Below are 17438 nucleotides of genomic sequence, written 5' to 3' on the forward strand. Positions count from 1 at the left end.
AAGAAAATACATATATATGCATAGCTAGTAGTGGTGACTGTGCTGGAAAATAGTGTTTCGGAGCTGAGAGTTTGCTCTAGTAGTGTTACTGTGCTCTTTATAGACTTCATTGTTTACAGGAGCAAACTACATAGTAGCAAAATTGATACTAAACATAACTTCAAAACACAGTGCATCAAAGCAGAAATTACAGAGCTTCCTTTCAGTTTAGATATTAGTCCTGATTCAATCACTTCTTAAAAAAAGATATCAACCAACTTCCCAGGAAAGCAATTGTTACTGAGGGGCTAATATTTGTCAAAAGACAAATGTCCTCATCATTGCACAGAAATTCTTTTTTTCCACTTTAAGAACCCTCAAAAAAGCAGCTGTGGAAATATTCCTTCTGCAAACATATTCTGGATGGATTGCAGAGGCAGAAAGCTCAGAGGCTAAATTTCAGAGTACAGATAGTCTCAAGAGTGTGCATTTGAGCACATAGAACAATAAAATGAAATGTTACAATTGATTAATAATTTTAAAGAAGTTTTAAATTGATCCTGATAGTATTTTCATTGCACATTCTAAGTTAAAGCATACCATTAAAAGATAAGTGCAGGATATTCTGAATAGTTTATTTAATGCATTTCTTACAATAGAGAAGTGCTTCTTATTTTTCTGATGCTCCTCCTTGCATTCATACACAAAATATGATCAGAAGTTTGGGAAGCAGACATAGCCTTAATTTCACACACAGCCCTAAACAAGATGATATGGTACAAATGACAGAACAGATTGTGTATTAGAAACAATACAGTGAAATGAAAGAAATGTAGCACTACATGCAACCTTACACACAATATCTACGTGCTACAGAGGTTAGCATTTATCACCCCATTGGAAGCAGAGACATGACCAGCATAATTCCAGGTCCCACCTGGCAGTACACCTAAGAGAAAGGCATTGTGATTTTCAGTCTAATACAATTGCAGTCTAATGTAATTCAGTGTTCTTGCCTGCTCTTTGTTTTTGTGCAATTGGTGTCTGAATCCCCCTATTTATCCTTTCAGACCTTGACCATATTCCAAAGGGATTACTGGAAGCTACAGGTAAAAGTATTGTCTATTCTCTCCAAATCTGCCAGTACTCTCGCAGCAAAGACCAAAACCAGTGAGTCAGAATCACAGAATTATAGAATCACCAAGGTTAGAAAAGACCCACAAGATCACCCAGTCCAACCACCCCACCCATCACCAATAGTTCTCACTAAACCATGTCCCTCATCAGAACGTCCAAACGTTCCTTGAACACCTCCTGGATGTTGTGACTGGCACGTGTGGCAGCAGTGAGGGGAGCAGGGTTGAGCCTGGTGTGTGTGCAGGGGATGGTTGGGGCTGAGCTAAGCCAGAGCGATGGCGGTGGCAGCAGGCCTGGCACAGCTGCCCACGGTATGCAATCAGCAGCTGGCAGAGCTCCTGCGGCAGGTGGACAACATCGACCTGGTGTGGCTGGAATTGATCCACAAGGAGGTGGCCAGGATGTTCGGCAGCCACTATAGCAACCAGCCGGAGCTGATGCCTAAGACACCATTGCAGAAGAACCGGAAGAGGAGGAAGTGGCCATCCGCACTGCAAGGCAAGAGCCTGGAGCTAGGCAGGAGGAGATTATCTAGAAGAAGGAGTTACAACCTCAAAGCAGTGTCCTCCAAGTGACTCCAAAATAAAAACAACACAGCACCACTCAGCACTGAGGCCCAAGAACTCTCAAGCCAAACTGTCTCCCGGTAGTTGACAAGATCCCAGACTGCAGCATCTGACGACCACTGAGAGGTCCTTCCACACATCTTCGAGAAAGGCTAGTTCCTGTAGTAGAAATCAGTGTCTGTGATCACATTAGCAGTGAGTTTCAGTTCCAGAAGCATGCATCTAAACCAGCAGAGAACCTCTCCACAAGCCTCCCCCTGAGCACAGATGACAAGTTTCCCAAAGAGAGCAGTGCTGCAGAATCACAGGCTTTGGCTGCTGCATCCGAGCTCATAGTCCCTCATAGAGGGAGACAGAGGCCAAAGGTGCAGGAAAGAATAAGAATGCATTTAAGAAGACAGTAAATGCAGTTGACACTACAGTTGTTTTAAGTGAAGAGCCTGGGCTGGAAGAAGTACGTGACTCTGCTCAGGTGCAAAAGCATAATAAGGGGGATGATAATGAACCTTCTCAGCATACAACAGTTAGCCAGAAACTCCTACAGGCTCTAGGGTAAGCCACCACACTGTGCACAGAAGTTTGATGGGCAAACTTTGCATGATTCATAGAACCTCACTGACAGAGAAATACTCACTAGCCCATAAGAGGGAAAGCACTATTTGAAAATCTATCACCAGGACAGCAATCAAGCGTAAGGTGCCCCAAAAATTATCTGTGTCCTCCAGTTCCATGAATAGTTCAGATTCTGAAGAGGTGCCAAAAGACGAAAAAAAGTTGTCAACACTGGACCACCTCCTATACCTTGTGCCCTTACAAATCTGAATTTCCAAGGCCTGTGGATGTCACTTCGCTCTCAGACTGTCAACAGAAATGAACAGAAGGAGACAAGCAACAAATGACTTAAGTAAGAGTGAGAAGACCCAGCGTTAAAGTACATTTTATGACACATTAGCTCTAGTTAAGTTAAGTTCACATGATGCAGGTCACTACACAGTAGAATACTTCATGAAGTTGTATTTGTGCAAATGATCTGGAGTCAGTGAAGCTTCATGTTACCAATGCACACGCAAAATATATTTTCAACACTCTTAAATGTTTTCATGCTCCACATTCCAGTTATCGGCTACTTGATATGATTCATTTTTAGTAGTGTTTCAAAGTTACTTTTGGGCACCACCAAAATATAGTTCAAGACTATTAACTGATTGCAACTAAATCATAGAATCATAAAATCAATCACATAGAATGGTGTGGGTTGGAAGGGACCTTAAAAGATCCTCTAGTTTCAGCCCCATACCACCAGCAGGGTTGCCTCTCGTCAGTTACAATATTTTCAGTAGACTGCTCTGTATCACTACTTACCAACATACTGAAGATAAATCAAATAAGATGTAATAATTTTTCTCTACTGTGTTCATTAATCCTCATTCATTCCTCAGCACTTTCACAGAGGCTGGGGGATATAGGAATGGGGAAATACAACTTAGAATATGATTAAGAGAAATTAACTTAATGAGGCAACTCAGACAGTACATAGTGCTTGTTCTCTATGCTCATCCACTACAAAAATTACCTGAAATGAAGGCCTGGAAACAGGACAGACAGACATTGTGGCTACTACACGAACCTTTCACTTAATATGACCCTATACAAGTAACATACTTCTTCAGTCCTGATATCACCTACTTGCATTTGCATTAAATTTGCTTTACTGCAGATGTCTAATTCCCTACTGAAATCCCCTTGTAAAGCTGGAATGCATAGATTTGTTCATTCCAAAACATCCTCCAAACTGGAAGAAAAAAAACCCAAAACATAGTTAATCTACACTTGGGAATGAACTTGCCCTTAAAGGCAGATTGACTCAATGACATAATAACTGCCTTTTGTAGCTTTTATGACTCTGATCTCTAAAATGCCAGTTTTACATTCAAAGGGGTGGAGAGGAGAAAACAAGCCTGTGGTGTATTGCATCATGTACACTGAGAATAAACACTATCCAAACTGGATGAATTTGCAAGACCTAAGGCACAGATAGCTTAGGGAGTCTGTTTCTTTCTCCTAAGCAGTCTGTTTGTTTAAAATAATTTTTCATCCAAAGACACGACATGGTTTCTAAGGAAGTTTACAATTGAAGGCAACTGAGAAAACACAATAAATCTGTTTGCTATTCGTCAGTGTTTCTGGACAGTAAGGGAAGAAAGTTAAGTTGTCATGGGAAGCATACAAAAGTACACAGAAGGGGATCTGTCACACTGCTTGAAATCCTTATCAATCTCATCTTCACTGTTCTGTCTAAAAGGCTGTTAAAGTAGACAAAGTTGTGAGGAATTCTCCAAACTTACAGAACATAAAAAAGGAAAATTTTCCATCTTCAGCTCTTGCTCTTTACAGACAAAACAATTCACTGTCTATAAGGTACCAAGTCATCATAAGTGTGTAATAAAACTCAAGAGGGCAATATACAACATCCTACACTGCTAAGACACAGCTCAGATTTTCCCTGCTCATTCCCAAATCCTAACCTTTCCAACTCCTTGGTGTCAGTAAATATTAGGAACATCCACTTATATCTTCAGATAAAGACTGTACTCTTGACTTTTTAAATATAGATATACCTGAGGCAACCCAAAAACTCATAATATCCAGACCCTGCTTACTGCAGCTAATACTCAGAAATGTTACTGTTCAGTGAGACATTTTTACCTTTTCCTTACTGTTTAATCTTTTCTTGGTGAAGCAGCCCATGACCAGCAGAGCTTTGCTACTAAATAAAAAAAATTAAAAAAAAAATGAAATTTATAAACCATGTCTCAGTGTTTAACTGACACATTTGAGGGAATGCTCAATAAAAAAATATTTGTTCAATACAAAATTGACCAATAGAATTTCAACCAACTTCATGAGCTTCTTGCCTAGATGTTACAGGATTTCAGCAAGGCAAGCAACAGAAGAGGAAAAGGAAATTACTCCACTCAGATCAACAGGTGCATTATTTTAGCAAAACATTCAAATAAATTTCCAATTCAATATGAGGGAAAAAAATAAAAATTCATACATATATTTTGGGCTGGTCCTTTTGCTTTCAATACATGGTCAGAGCTAATAGTTTTCCAAAGAAAAGTTTTCACTGTCTAAAAAAGCAAACTAAATGTAATACGCCGTACCTTAAAGTATTTTGTCAACAAATCTATTAGGTCTTTTGTAGTAGAGGATGGCATAACACAGATGTGTGCTCCATCCATGAGCAATGATCTTGATTTAATTCCTACATCCTATATTTTTACAATGCAGTCTTCTAACAGTGATCAGAAATTTATCAAAGTGCTCATTCTTAGTGACTCAAGTAATCTGACATATATAAACTATGATGCCTTTAAATGTCTTCATGAGTTCCAGAGCAGAATCAGACCCTGAAATTACACTTCCTCTGAGAACTTGAAATGCTCTACACATATTATACAACTGATGGAAAGGTGAGAAGAGTATTTGCATAGCACTCACAGCAAGAAACACGCGTTCTCTTGTACAAAGTAGAATAATGAAAGCCCTTTACTACATCAATGAAGACATGAGGAGTTAGTGTATCTCACTCTATCCAAGACATCTTCCTAATTGTCTCTCTCAGACAGGAATTATTTTGATCTAAACACAGATTAGGATTGATTTAAACTCAATTAATAGCACTAGTGAACATTAAGCATTTAATAACAGGATCATGTATTAATTCCACAATGGCTTTGTTTGTGGCTGAGCCCTCTTACCACGTTTTGCTTTAACAAAAGCAAAAGGATTGAGCAGTTCATCTGATGAATAGCACAGTAGCATTAGCTGTGTCCCAAGCCAAAGAGAAGCAGCACTTAAACTGCTGAGACTGAAGCTACTGATCCTCTAAACAGTCTTGCAGTATATGGTGCAGCTACACCTTATTACATCTGAGGTCAACAAAAGAATGTCTGAGAGGTAGACTTTGTTTTTTCATTTATTTTTCCTACTTAATCTCCTTAAATCCTCAAAAATCTTTAATAGGGTTAAAAGGGAAATAAAGCAGTTACTAGAGATAAACTTTATCTTATTTGTACAATCCTGGTTTAGATGAGAAAAAAAAAAAACACGATGAATTTCATTTCCTTGAGCATCTGTCACAACAGACTTAAAATGTTCTTATACCTTGCTAGCCAGACTCATCCCAGAAAAAAAAATCCATGAATGAGATTTTGCCTTTCTTGACTTCTCTCTCTTTTCCCTTTACTTCTTCTTCTTTTTTTTTTTTTTTTTCCTTTTAACTTAGTCTTGGGTGATACTGATTTTTCTAGTCTGTGTATTTCTATAATAAGTAATGGATGAATGAATATTTATCTGAGTTAGATGAAGCACTCTGAACAATAGCCAGTGGCCAAAAGCAATTTCTCCCATACACAGACCCACACACAGAAATTCATTCACCGCACATTCACATTTTGGGTGACAGATCACAACATTTTGGGTAAATACTGTCACATCTTATTAAAAAACACAAACTCTCATGAATACAGTTTCACTAAAACTCCTTTATCCTCAGCCATATTTGAGTCATATCAATCAATATCTACAGAAAAATTTGTTTCATGCCATTTTAAGGGACCTGAACTTTTATGCAAACTACTTTAATTGTCTGGGTCTAAGAGGAATTTCATTAAATTGAAACAAGCTGTTTACTGTTAATGAGTCAACTCATACAAAAATAACAAAGTATCAGAGATAATTTCCTGTTTTTAAAAGATTTTCTAAAGCTTAACTTTGGTGAGTTTTTGATCTTTGTTTTCCTCATTTTTGAGGGTTTTTGTTTTCGTTTGGGTTTTCTGTCGTTCTTTGTGGCTGTTGAATTTTTTTATTTTTTTTTTTTACTAAATATCACATCATACAATGTGCCTGCACATAATGAATCAGGTATGAAAAAAACTTGTTCAGACCAAGTATTATGGGCTCTGTGGATCTCAAGAGCTCCTGTGACCCAAGCTAAGAACAGAAATATTTTAAAAAGTTCTGTTGTGAACTTCACTTCATATACAACCTCTAGTCCTATCAGTTACAAACAGTATTAATACCACAGTAAGAATTACCCTAAATGTTAATTCTGGTTTGTTTCTGTTTTGTTGTAAAGCATGTAGATAGACAGCATAGCCTTTCAAAATGTCTCTTTGAGCACAGAAGATCAAAACTTTATTTTTTAAGATGACAGTGAATCATCTATTTTTCCCTACTTCAAAAAAGGTCATCTTCAACAGCAATGAAACTATTAGCTGTTGCGTGAATTGTATGATGAATATATATGTATAATGTATAAATGTAAATGTATAATGAATATAATTGTATGAAACAAATGAGTTAGTTTGTCTAAACCAGTTTCTTTAGATCAAAATGAATAGAGATTTTTGAAAACAACTAAATCAGGAGTCCTTACCATTTACAGAGTGAGATGCATATTGCAGACTTTATGTCAGCAAGAACTGAAAGAGTATATTTTCTAATGAAACGTTAACTCAAAGAACACATTTCATCATGAAATGCTATGTATTCTGAGTAATAACTTCCCTGAAAAAAAAAAAAAATTGCAGATGCCATCTTGACGAACAATCGTGAACAATGTGACTTGATAGTGATTTGATTCCAGAATGAAAATAATGTTTCTACTCTTTCAGCTCAGGAGAGATCTTCATATGAAGAATCTTTTGGCCTATTTTTTGTTGGTCATAGTTGTTTCAGCGGGGGTTCTGTTGTTTTTTGGGTTTTTTTCATAAGTATTTTTAAGTCTAGAAAACAAATACTGAAACGTCAACCATACTATCACTCCTAGCCTTCTAAACTGATTGTTTTATTTCTATTCCAACTAAAGTTATGCTTCAAAAAGCTTTGAGTCACTGTATGCCGTACACTGTTTATAGCTTGCAACTCTGTGGCATTTGTTACTTTGAATTTTAAGTACCTACTTTTCAGATTATTACTGATGAAAAATGCAAAAGTAGAAAGTCCAATTCTTCTGTTTTCCTACACATCAGGAGTAAGATGATAAATGGACATTTTCTATTCAATGGGCCGCACTTAGATTTGAAAGATTTTCTCTTCAGCTCTCAGTAATATTCAGTTCTTCTTCCTAATATTATGTTGAAGGCACAGATAAAATTTAGGAAGAAGTCAGGTTTGCAAATTAAACAGAACAGGAAGGCAACAGGTATTTATGAATTAGCAGAACATTCTATCAAGGGAAGCAATGGAGGCCTCATTGCATGGGGTTCCTATCAAGACCAGTTTTCATTTGACCAGATGCATTGCCCTTAGACACAAAACAGATATCAAATGAACTTTTAACAGTCAATGAAAAAATAGGAGCCCCAGAACAGCAACCTTTGCCTTGTATTTCATTCACTGGATTTCATATATTAAAGTATCCTGCCTTCAGGTGAGAGCAGTATTTTGCTACAACTTGTGTGGGTGGTTTTCAAAGTTCACATATAGAAGAATCACACTTCAATATCCCTCAATTTGTTCTAGTAATTGAGTCATAAAAGGAGATACACCACAGAAATTAAGTTAACCTGTAAACCAGAACACAACACAGAATGAGCATGCATTTAGTATTTCAGTCTGCAACTGGAAAAACTTACATCACCTGTAGAAATTTTTCCCAAAATGAGACTCCAAACCTCAGTACTTAGAATATATTTCATTTCCTGAACATGATCTGAGTCCTTTTTCAATTTCTCATGTTCCGTTTTTTTTTTCCCCAGAAAAAAAATTAAAGACAAAACAAAAAGTAGAGGTATTTTCAGCTTTTGAGTTTTGTGTAATATATCTATAACATTAGCACATATCCAATTCCAAGTGCCAAAAGAAAAAAAAAAAATGGAAGGAGAGGAAACAGATCTCTTATTAACACTGTATTAGCTACATCCTTTCAAACAGTACAACAGCACAATTTGCAATGCTGAGTACATAGAGCTTGCCTCTTCATAATCCAGTCTCCTGTTCTCAGAAAAGGCTGATCAAGGTTTAAAAAAAAAAAAAAAAGCATGTTCCCTTGGACTGTCTGAAAAGAGAGAAATAAAAGGAGTCAATAAAACACACAGCCTAGTCCATACAAGCCTAGTGAAAGCACTTAATTGACGTGCAGCTATTACTTTCAAAAAAAATGCTGAATTTAATTTGCAACTCAAAACAGAAGCACTGCTGAAGCACACAGGGAAAATGTAGCAGTAAAAGGTTCCAATATCCTAGGAGAACAAGCGACCATTGTTTATTTCATGCAGTTAAAAATTATGAGATACAATGTAGTGAGAAAAAAAAATTTTTTAGTAGACCACATTCTTTGTGAATAAAGCACTTTAAAACTACCCTCTTCTTAACTAGACAAAGTCTACATAAATGACATTTAAACTTGAGCTAGTAAGTTCTTAACAACTCTTTCATTCCTCTTCATTTTTTACATAATTTTAATAACAACAACAACAAAAAAAAAAGATCCAGCAATGTTTCCAGCTTAAAATGTTTCTAAATTATTTCAGAGAAGGGTCATAGTTAAAAATAAAAAACAATGCCAACTCTCCCAGAAGTACATGTCATTTTTCTACTGTATTGAAGGAGAGCACCAACCTACTTGGGGACATAAAACAATTTAATTTGAGACAATCTCAGACAATTTCATATCTGAAGTGTAAGTAGAGTTTTCACTGGACTTAGATTACGGAACTGCAAGGTAAACCTAAATGCACTTATTTGATAATGGGCCTTGTTAAGTAGGATCACATCAGGCCACCAGTTGGCCAACACAGCAGTTACAACTCTCAGCTCAGTTTATTAACACCACGTTTTAATATTAAGTTAAATGAATTTTCAGTGAGAGTCAAACATCCATCTGTACACGTTTCTTTTGAGGAGTACTCTCTACCCACACTGGCAGCAGTGAATCTCTCTAATATACTTGCAGACAGATACTACATGGTGCATCGGGAGTGTCAAAACCTCATCAGCACCAGTCCCAAAACAGCACAGTACTTAAGGTCACACATGGTACCAGTAACCTTATCCGACAAGCCCCCGTGCACTCAGGTTCTGTATTTTAAAGAGGGCCTGAAAAGGAGGGACTTCTGTCCTGGTGGCTGAAAACCTTGTGCCAGTGACTCACACGTAGTAGCAAGTCCCTTGCAATTTCTCTAACTTACTAATGATTTAATACTCTATAAACAGAATTTAATTTGAGAGTTTCCAAGTGCAATCTTCCTGTTTCTTCACTATGCAAACTCTTCTTAAATTAGAAGCCTGGAAAACATTTCCTAGTAGGCAAAAATAAAGCAATGAATAAAACTGGAGTATCCAATTCTACCAAATAAATTCAGCTCTATACATAAATTAGATGATTATTAGATGAGAAACTGCCCAAGAAGTATTTCATCATAGTGAAAAGCATGCAAAAGAGAAAGAAAAGGAAAAGAGAGAGGCCAGAGCTGCGTATGCTCATGTTGACCTTAACAGCACAAAAAAATTGCTGAATGACTGCAAGAGCATGCACTGCCCTTGAGAAGGCTGGCTCACAAAGAGCTCTCTTAAGTGAAGTTGAGTCTAGTTCTTGTATATTCTATGTAAGTTCAAGTGATTTGTCTGAAGATATTCCCCTAACACTGTGGACAGTGGAGTAATATTAACAAAACTTCCGTGAAATTCAACAGGGAAACTCCAAAGCTACTGAAGTATTTAAACACATTGGTTCTATTAAGTTACAGATCAAAGTTATAGTCGTATGTCCTTGGCACTGGCAATCTGATTCAGTGGTAATACCTAAACAATTAAAAATATATATACAACAACTGCACCAGAAAGAAAGCTTTTGAATCTTTGAGTAGATTTCATTCCACATTTAATGAGAACGTTTGTTGTTGTTTTTTTTATTAAGGAATAAAAGATCACCCATTCTTCTCATTCATCACAGCCCAAAATACTGCACTGAAGAGTTGCTTTATTTCATAACTGGTTAATCTTTACTCCGTATTGTGATCGAATGGTTTTAATTGAAAATGTTTATATTGTGTGTCAGGCTAATGACTGAACTATAAAATTGTTGTAGCCTTGCACTATAAGGTAAATGGAAATAGATCTTATCACAAGACACCTGATGCCTTTGTTATCCAAAGAAGCAAGATCTACCCAATGGAATTTCAATTTATTGGATTTAATCCAGAGATCTACAAGCAGGATAATTTCCCATAGGTTTCAACTGTGAAGAACAATTTAGCAAACACTGCTTTTCTTGATTAGTGAGACAGATTTAAAAGAGTTTAATTACCTTAGATTAATCAAACACTGGAGTCTGGATGAAGGATAATAAATCCTAATTAACAAAGATTATCTTCAAATATCTATTAAAGATTAACCTATCTTTTGGCCCCAGAAGTTAATTTATCAGTAAAAGCAATTTTAAATCATGAAATCAGAAATGATTTACAGGCAGCATTTTTCAAACAAAATATCACTAGAAGATTAACAATTTAAGGATGAAGTACAACCAGAGTGCATGGTCTAACATCATCTGTCCAACACTTCAAGATCCCAAACAAATAATTCAAATCAAATATACTTCAAAACTCTCAGGCCTGCCACCAGCATTAGTAAGACAAAATTAACAATTGTTTATTACCTCTTCTTTAAAACTTTAGTCAACATATCTAAGAAATCAGAGCTAGCGAAAAAGTCTCAAGTATTTTTAACACATATATACACCTATAAAAATTCCATTTGTAGTATTAGAAGTGTTAGATTTTAGCTTAGCACTAATGAACTATGCGCATGTTCCTTTATATTTAACACTACCAATTAAACTGCAGAGATTTCTTACATTTAGAAGAGGATGAGCATCCTTTCTGAAAAACAGAAACATCTGTTTTCTTTAAAAACACATGCTAAAGAAGCGAGGAGAGCAGGATGTAAACTGCTTAGTCAAATAGTTTAAAGATAATGAAGAAATAATTAATTACAAGAAAAAAAAATATGAGATTAAGATCTGAATGTAATTAGCTGTACTCAAAATGCCAAAATACTATGCTCAGAAAAATATAATTAATTAGTTCTTGAGAGCTCCTGATGGTTCACACTAACACACTGAAAAAGGGTGCTGCAATCTGCTCCAAATGTTTACCGGGTGGAGACCTGAGAAGCCGGGCTGCCTGCTAACAGTAAGGCATATGCTGGAACAATATGGTTTCATGCTGTGCCCAACACCCATTAAACTTAGCAAAGACAAAATCTATGGATTACAAGGGGCTTGTGCTCAGCCAAAGACAGTTTTACCAGCACAGCTTGATTTGGTCCAAGTGCAACACCATGAAAATTTATTAGATTTTGGGGCACTCATAGAGATTTCATAGATGAAGAATACATTGGATCTGATCCTTCACAAGCTGGTAATTTATTATAGGGCTATGGAACTCAAAGAAACACATGGCCTATATTCACTTAACAAGCAAGGGGAGAGCTTACATCCAGTTACTGTTATTACTGTACCATTTTTAATACACAGGCACATAAGACAAAATTGAGATTTAATAAGATCAATTGACAATACAAACATGCTGTTATGACTGAGATTTCATGGTAATTGAACTACCGTTAATTCACTTTCACTTTTTCCTGCTATCCAAACAGCTCCTAATGTTTCTTCTAACCTAATGGTTTTTAAAATGCTCTTCTTCCCATCCTCTAAGCTTACAAATAAAAGCTTCTTCTTGCCTTTTTATTTTTTTATTTTTTATACTCAATGGAAAATGTTGATTTGTAGAAACAAACTTCTACAGAAACTATCAAAGATCTTCCAGTGAAAACCAGATACAGAAGACCAATCAGCCCACCCACAGGCAAGTTCCCTTGGGAGCAGTCCTCTTTGCAGACATCTTGAGCTTAGATTTGTAGAGAAAGATTATTTGGAAACATGAAAGTTTCCATGATGCGTATGTTCCAGATCCCACACAGCTTCCATGTTAATTGGATGGATTTAAACAACAAAGTACCTAAGATACAGGATCATTCTTTCAGAAAAGAAATCAAAACCTTCACCACTGATGAGGACACGTTCTGCCATTATCTGACTTAAATGCAGAAGGAAACAACACCAGCATAATCACAAGAAGGAAATAACAGGGAAGTGCTTTTTTCTTTTAAGAAAAGGTGAAAAGCTTGATCCATTTCTGAACAGTGGGGAAATTGTACATAGTTGACATAGGTCCCCTTGCTCTGATTTCTGAGCTCAAGCCTGTAGTGAACTAAACTCAACAATGCAAAATCTGAAGTTTACACAATTAGCTTATGTACCCTCAAGACACAGAAAGAAAATGGAAAGAATTGTCACTTCACACTGGATAAAGCCTGTAAGCATCAATTAATTTTCCTGTGAATTTATGCAATCTGAACAAAATTTTAAAAAAAAAAATCTTCCAGGTAGCAGTGAAAACAAGTATTTTTGTTACAGTCATTTAGGAAAACACATCAGAGACTTGGTCCAAATTGAAACACTGCAGCACTGAGGAAAACAAGAAATAAAAGCTTGGAAGTTTTCTTCTGAGATACTACCTGGTTATCTTCACAGTTCAACTTTTCTCCAGTAATTTGCAGACCCAACAAAAGATGCACTTCACAAAACATTACATGGTTCAGGGCTGTCTTAAGATCTCCAATTTCTCTATGTTTTCAGTTAGAAAACATGACCAGAACAGGAGCTGAACATCTCTATCTTTCATACTGAGCAACCAGCATAAGCTCTTTTGTCATGAGAGTAAAAAAATTCCAGTGCTCCTTTTTTCATGTTTTTGGGTTTATTTTTTCAATAAAGAAATAGTTACTTCCTTGCTTAGAGACTCAGCTCTTAAAAATTAAGCCTGGTGTGTTTGGATCCTTCTACACTTTCACATCCATTAACAAATATTTTTAATTGCGCAACTTCTGTTATGTGATGACAGGGATATGGTTCCAAAGCAGGATCTTAACGAACTCATTACAAATCTGGAATAAAACTGTCTGATTATATGTGAAAATCAGGACAAAAAAAAAAAAAAAGGGAAGATGGCCAAGTAAAAGGATTGAGTGGGATCTTACTGAAGCAAGTGTCTTGACTATAATCAGTTTAGTAAGCAACCATATTGCAAGTTAGGCATTACACAATTTCTGTTCCCCCATGCCTGTCCTCACCCCTGCCAGAATCGTTTTGCTTCTCTATATTCCAAAAACATGCCCAATCTATATATTCTGCATATTCATAGCACCACTAGATAATACCCCTAATTTGGATACTCTAATTTGGCATCCAAATAAGAACTTCATTTGTCTCTTTATACAAAAACGGAACTATTTATTTGAAACGCTGATATGTGCTGGAGAAAATAATTTACACAAAGAAATAAAAAAATCCATTCTGTCAGCACTATCACTTTTTGAAACCATATGAATAGTGTGTTGCTGTATTCTTCAAAGTAGGGAAATATCTTTTCTACCATAACGTGAGTGTTATTTGATGAAAGAAATACTTTACTAGCTAATGAATAATAAAGTATTTTCAGCAATGCCTCTCATCTACAGCCAAATGGAGGACAAGCAAAAGCCAATTGCTTCTTCAGTGAAAAAAATCTTCAAAATTACTGTTTGCTACTTCTTTAATAACCTTATTATTTTTCATTCTCATGATCGTAAGTGAACTGAGACATTTGACTTTCTGGCTTACTTGCTCTCATTCAAAAAAAAATCTTCCAACAAATAAGGTTTATTTCTATTCATCATGATTCCAAAAACAACCTGCTAAGTTTTAGTTTTGAACTCTCTGACAAATGAAAATATCACAACGGTTTACAGATAATAATGTTAATGATTGTGAAATGACTTAACAGTGCTACCACTGATGTTCTGATGAAAGTCAATTTGAAGTTCAGTGCTTAGCAAGACAAGAAGATTGACAGAATTGTTTAGATACAATACCAGTTTTCCACCACTTTCAAACTGAAGTATATTTTCAGAATCATAGAATGGCTTGAGTTGGAAGGTACTTTAAATATCACCTAGTTGCAATCCTCACAAGCAGGGTCGCTGATCACTAGATCAGGTTATCCAAGGCCCCACCCTATCTGGACTGAAGCATCTCCAGGGATGAAGCATCCACAGCCTCTCTGGACAACTGTTCCAGCACCTCACCACTTTCAGTAAAAAACTTCTCCCTGATATCTAATCTAAATCTGCCTTCCTTAAGTTTTAAACCATTCCCCACTGTCCTATCACTATTTACCAAGCAGAGTGGAAGAATCTCTTTTTCCCTCGGGTGTGTTGTACAAAGACAGTCAAAAAACGAAACACATTGACCTTCAGTTATTGGTATCAACTTCAGCATCACAGAAAGGATGCCTTATGGGATACTAGGTCTGGCTTCTATAACATGTATACAGGAAGTGGAACGAAGAATAAAAATTGATGGATAAACATGACATATTGTTGAATATACAAGAGAAAATCCAGAGGTTTCTCAAGGGTACAGTATGTGTGCAACAGTGACACGCAGTAAATATAAAAAGCATTTATATAGAAACCAGCATACCATCATAAGTGTTATAACTATACTATAACTAACAATCGTTATAACTATACTGATATAATCAAATTATCTACAATATTTGATCTCAAGTGGTCTTCAACCAAACTGCAGCTCAACTGAAGCTCACAGGTCAAAAACACAAGTCATAGAAACAGCACACAATGAAAGCAAGGAAACTAGATCCATAAGCAAATACAGGGTAGGTGAGCGTTTCTACAAGACAGTACTGTTTTTACTACCTATTAGTAAAAGGAATTTCATATTGATTTCACAAATATTGGCATTTAGAAATGGTATTCTGAAAACTATCTACAATATTGGGATTATTCCACAGCCTTTAATTAGTTTCTACTGCAACAAATTATTTGCTCATGTACAGCATTTCAGGCAATTCTTTTCCACCACATTTTTTTTTATTCACTCATCTTATCCCATGGCTAATTGTTTACTCTCTCTCCTCTTCCCCCACACAATTCTGTTTGGCCAAGAGCATCTTATGTTTCATGGAAGTGCTAGTGGGAGGTAGGAATTGCAGAGACACACAATTAATGATAAACAGACTCCACTTACAGATTGCCATGAGTATTCCATTGACAAAAGAAAACAGAGTCCATTTTAAATCTTTGTAAAATGTGGAAATATCTTTCTGTATCCTCCATTCTTCCCTTGCTGGTGTTTTCGGCTTTGAGGGGTTGGAGTTTCTTGGTTGGTAGGTTCGTTGTTTCTATGCAAAACAAATTTGAAATTCTCTTGTGTTCCCTGGACCCACAACATGTCCTTTTGCCCTAAACATGTAAGCAACTTAAGTTTAGACTCCTTTTGCCTCTAGTGGCATAAAACAACTGATGCATGTTTAGCCTGAGAAAATCTCATGCACTCAGATTTTGCAAAGCAATTTGTGCATTTGAATAAGCTTTAACTTGCCACCTAGACTGGATGAAACAAACCTGCAAAAATATTCCAGCATACTTAAAATTAAGTGCAACATAAAAGAATAAAACAGCATTTAGATGTATAACTAAGCTCCAATCTTTTAATTAAGAGAAAGGATTCTGTAGGATGAAGCATGTACAGAAATACAAAATACATGTACAGAATCCTCAAAAAGATTTTTATATGAGCATGAACAGAGATTAATGAAGCCCAGAAAAATCTCTGTAAATGAACTGGACCTCAGTAAAGAACACATCAAATGCAGAAGAGAGTGTAAATGTGGTCAAATTGTCGAAGTAACGTGGAAATGATGTTAGAAGTTGGTCACGAGACAACTAAAAGCAGAAGATATACAGTTCCTACTGACATATAACAAAGTCCCTGGATCAGAGGGATTTTGAAGGAACTGGTAAATTCCTTATAGCCTACGATGAAACCTAGGTCCCAATAAAAACTTCTCAGAAATGTAAAAATATAACATGACAATTTTCTTTAGGTCATTCATTCACCTTCTGAGAACATCAGAATTGCCAAGAACCCCACTGCTCTGCTTATTTGTGGAGCTCAAGGCTTACTCACTGACACCTCGTGTATAAGACAAATAATCTCTGCAATAAGAAATGGCAGTACAAGTTACATAAGGTCATTCAATGCAAATTTTCATTTTGAAACTATATTTTTCCTTCATACTGTGCTACCAAAGTTCTGTAGTTAACATGCTCTCTGGTGCAATTCCCATTGCATAATCAAGGTGAGCATACTTTTTTGTGCTTCGGGCTGGAAAATTCCTTCCTACTCCATACATTCTAGTAAGCTTGAGTTACTTTTAGTAGCCAAGGAAATAAACAGACACAAAAGTACATACTGTATCTGCGGAAATCATTAAATCTGTTTCTCACTTATCATAGGAAAATGTATTTGAAAATGGGACAAACACAGGAAAACATTTACAGATGAAACAAGAAGTCAACAGTACACACACCTGCCAAGACTACACGAACCATGGCAAGGAATCATCCCCACAAGTTATAGAAGAAATAAAATATGCAGAGTCTGACTCTTCCCTATGCCTGTGCACTACAGTGAACAAATACAATTATTAAACCAGAACAGCAACATTTACCACTATTTTTCAATGAGACAGAGTAAAAGGCAAGACAGTGAGGCCCACAGAGAATCTGTGGTTTGCACAAGGTCACACATCCAGTCAATAGCAGCAGCAAGATGAG

General features: G+C 36.3%; 1 protein-coding gene and 1 pseudogene across 1 annotated transcript in view; both read left to right on the forward strand.

Annotated features, from left to right (window-relative positions):
* Nucleotides 1-17438, forward strand: part of LOC128080619 (sulfotransferase 1 family member D1-like) — a 948073-nt gene that overhangs the window by 816315 nt on the left and 114320 nt on the right. The window lies entirely within an intron of this gene.
* LOC128080764 (inner centromere protein-like) lies at nucleotides 1392-2612 on the forward strand (annotated as a pseudogene).

The sequence above is a fragment of the Tympanuchus pallidicinctus genome, unplaced genomic scaffold (assembly GCF_026119805.1).
Source record: "Tympanuchus pallidicinctus isolate F22 unplaced genomic scaffold, pur_lepc_1.0 scaffold2, whole genome shotgun sequence".
NCBI lineage: Eukaryota > Metazoa > Chordata > Aves > Galliformes > Phasianidae > Tympanuchus > Tympanuchus pallidicinctus.